The following is a 3518-nucleotide window of genomic DNA, read 5'->3' on the forward strand; positions in this document are numbered from 1 at the left end:
CCAACAGCGGCAACTGCTTGAGCTGATACGCAAACAAGACCAGAAAGACCGGTTACACGTACACCAACAACGGCTACTCTTTCTTCTCTCTTTCACTCCTTCAAGGCCTCTTTCAAGTTAGTGAAGTGTCTGGACGGACCGTCATTTAGAGTTTTAGTCATTGATTTAATGGAAAGTACTAGTTCAGTGCTGGAAAAGTCAGATGCTACACACATGGGCTGGAAAGTCTCTCCTTTATGTTCTTTACATTACAGTTGACCGACTCAACCCATCATTTCTACCGGAAAAATTTCCTACATATCAGACCTTTGAAGCTGGAGCTGAGCGAGGATCGGATTCTGAGACTCGAAACAACTCGGCACTCGTATCGGTGAAATAACGTTTAATAGAAAGACCTGGAAATCTATGCTTTCTGGCTCCTCACTTCCGGTCGTTGCTCCTCCCCTTTTTGTTTTCTTTGATTTACAAGCTGGAATTGAACCAGCATCTCAGGTGGCTTTCCCGGCGCACTTCCTGATTGTGCTATTTTGAAAGTTCGTGAGAGTACATCTGGGATTTGGTTATCGAGGTACAAGAAAGATGATTGTGGGAACGAGTAAAGGGTTCGCTACTAGGAAAAAAAGATTCAATCCAGCCCCAAGCGTACCTGGGGCTAACCTGTTTACCGGATCCTTAGATTAGAGGTCTGCCCGTCCGGCGGCGGTCCCTCAAAATCTTTAATTACGGCGGCACCCCGATTTTCTGAATGCCAGCTTCATTCACTAGATGTAAAGCTACCTTCCTAAAGATATGGGGGAACCCACTAACCCGCTTTCCCCTTCCCCCCGCGATGCGGGGGCCTCGTTGTCGCCTTTGGCTTCAACTACTTTTGCTTCCGGGAACAGATAGCTTGCTGCCCAAGTTTACCTCCCAAAAACAAGCCATATAGCAAGCGCCTAAAATCGACCCGGGGGGGTCCCTTATCCCGGTTGAATACTCCGTTCTTCCGCTCAAGCAGTCTTCGGATTAGCTTTTATTTGGAACAATCGTTAGGCCTACCTCCTCTTCCATCCTGGATTTGCCCTTCATGATCCCTTATTTCATTGAAGGCGGAATTTGTCGCCGGGGCGGGTTTCCCCTGAACAACTTCTTTTTCAACCTCAAGTTGTTTGACTAAGTCAAACTTTTGGCCTGTGGTGGATACGTTGAAGTCTTGTTCTACCCCTTCGCGAACTGAGCACATGCTTTGGCCTTCCCCGAGATCGCCCTTTCTTTCTCTCAAATTCTCCTGAAGGAGCTCCTCGGTTACCTTTGACTTGAGACTTTCCCCTCGCAATAACAGCAGACGCAGATATAGCTGCTTTCCTCAGTCATAGTCCTTGCCTTGGCTTTACGGCTTTACGAGGGAATACGACTTATTGACTACTAGAACTCCTGCCGGGCTTAGCTTTTATTTAAACATAGGCGATGAGAGAAAGACAGAGGAATGCATAGAAAAACAGAGATTCAACTCACCTTAGATACTTAGAAGCAGGAACTAAAACTAAGAGAGGAATCTCATTCGTGAGCCCAAAAGGGAGAAATTCATTCACAGAAGAACATTTGCTCGGGAAGAACATCCGCGCACTCGGAAGACTAAGCAAGAATGAAAGTTTCTCCTCCCGGATTCGAGTCTCCTTCTGCTCCCAAATGGCAGCCATTTCTTTCGATCCAAGCCCGTCTTCCGCGAGGGAAAGAGTCAAGTCGCTCCCCAACAAGTGAGCATTCCGCTTCTCCCCTCCCCGTTCCTGTTTCCTAATCTGCATTTGCGGGTTCTCGCCTGTTTTCCCGCTGCTATCAAGTCTAAATTCTCTCCTGCGAGAGTCGAGGAGCATTCTACTTCCGACTGTAAGCCGTTGAAAGGACGAAGTGCAAGTTCTCCTTTTGTCAAGGTTCTACCTCTGTAAGCCTTCAATCCGTTTCTGGTTCCCCAAGTACGAAGTGAAATCTCTCTTTGTGTGAGGGAGCCTTCCTCTTCTTGCTTTCCTCGCTTTCACTCCCTTTCTTTCTATTTGATTGCTTTTCTGCTGGGTGCATATTCAACTCCCTGGTGTACGTAACCTGTCTTAAGTTGCTTCTCCGGCCATTTGATTGCGAATCTTTAGTTTTGAGGGCCTGACGAACTATCTCCCATCGAGGTTCTTTTTACATGCCTTCTCCGCCTATAATATAAGGAGGTCCCCTTGAAGAAGAGTATACTAGCTGCCCGGAAATAGCAAGAACGTCCGCTCGAGGAACTAGAAGGACAACACAGGTTTGGTTCGAGGTTCTGTCTTTTCACTTAGGCCACTGAGGCCTAGGAGACGAGACGTATCAACAGCTCTTTTTCTGTAACCATAGTCTGAGGCTGACCCGCTACTAGCATGAGGGGAACCCCTATGCGATTTGATCTTTACACTTTGCCTTGGCTCCTTAGATAGAACTCAGGGTGTAACCACTTAGCCCCGGGAGCACAGCAATAGGAAGAATCAGAAAGAACAGCAGCTCTAGCGCCTATACCTGTTCGGATTGGGGCGATGCGGACGAAGAACCAGCTGGGGTGGCTACTTGGCCCAGGATTATAAGGAGAGATACCCCAAAAAACCACAAATTGAAGACTCAAACCAGACCCACACTTACCGAAGGGAGTCACCCAGAGGCGCGGAGGGAGAGACTTGGAGAAGCAGACTCGAAAGAGGGAGCAGAAAACTCACTTGACAGATCAGCCCGGCTGGGATTTGTTTACCGGCTTGAATGAGCAAGGAGAAGGCGCCTTGGGGAGCAGAAACTTGCTACCTTTAAAGGAAGATGAAAAGCTAGCAAGCAGACTAACCCCCGGGCTTGGATCCAACTAACTGGCTTGCAGTTATAAGCGGAAGTAGACTGTAAGAGTAGAAACCTTAGCTTAGACCTTTACCTGACCAGGAAAAGAGAGTAAGCCGACGAACTCAACCGCGTGGCTTTACGGTAGGAATCCCCCTTGTGTAAGGATCGCACTTGTACTCGCTCTGATCGGTAACCCATCTTAGACCTGGGCAATGGGGATTATTGAACAGTCCCCGGTGTAGCTTAATATGAATCCTACTTTGGCAGGAGAGACTTGCTACCGGACACTGCCCCGCGAGTAAAAGGACGACCTGCACGTCTTGTCTTTGTGCGCGTAAGTAGACCGGTGTAAGTAGAACCTGGTTACTTGCTATGATAGTTAACCCCGTGAAGAAGTAGGAACTGGTGAATAAGAACCAGTCCCGAGTATTTTTGCTTCGTCATGCTGCTTGTGCGAAGTAGGAACTTTCCTTTCGCGATCCACTTTGCCGATCTTCCTTTCTTGTAATAGGTCCCCCAAGACGCCATATCCGGGGTAGGGATTGGGTCCCATAAAGCGAGGAGGCCCGGTAATGCTGCCCGTAAGCCCTTTAATACAATACAGAAGTGGAAGGCCTGTCAAAATACCCTCACTGTGGGATAGTTCATGAGTCCCTCCAAACTTACGATTTCAAAGCGCAAGACTGTCCGACTAA

At 48.1% G+C, this 3518-nt stretch overlaps 1 non-coding gene across 1 annotated transcript; it reads right to left on the reverse strand.

Moving 5' to 3' along the window:
- Nucleotides 1-460: 460 nt before the first annotated feature.
- trnF-AAA lies at nt 461-532 on the reverse strand. The gene has a single exon. It is a non-coding gene; the product is annotated as a tRNA-Phe (tRNA).
- Nucleotides 533-3518: the final 2986 nt, after the last annotated feature.

The sequence above is a fragment of the mitochondrial genome of Camellia sinensis (genome assembly GCF_055761805.1).
Source record: "Camellia sinensis mitochondrion, complete genome".
Classification (NCBI taxonomy): domain Eukaryota; kingdom Viridiplantae; phylum Streptophyta; class Magnoliopsida; order Ericales; family Theaceae; genus Camellia; species Camellia sinensis.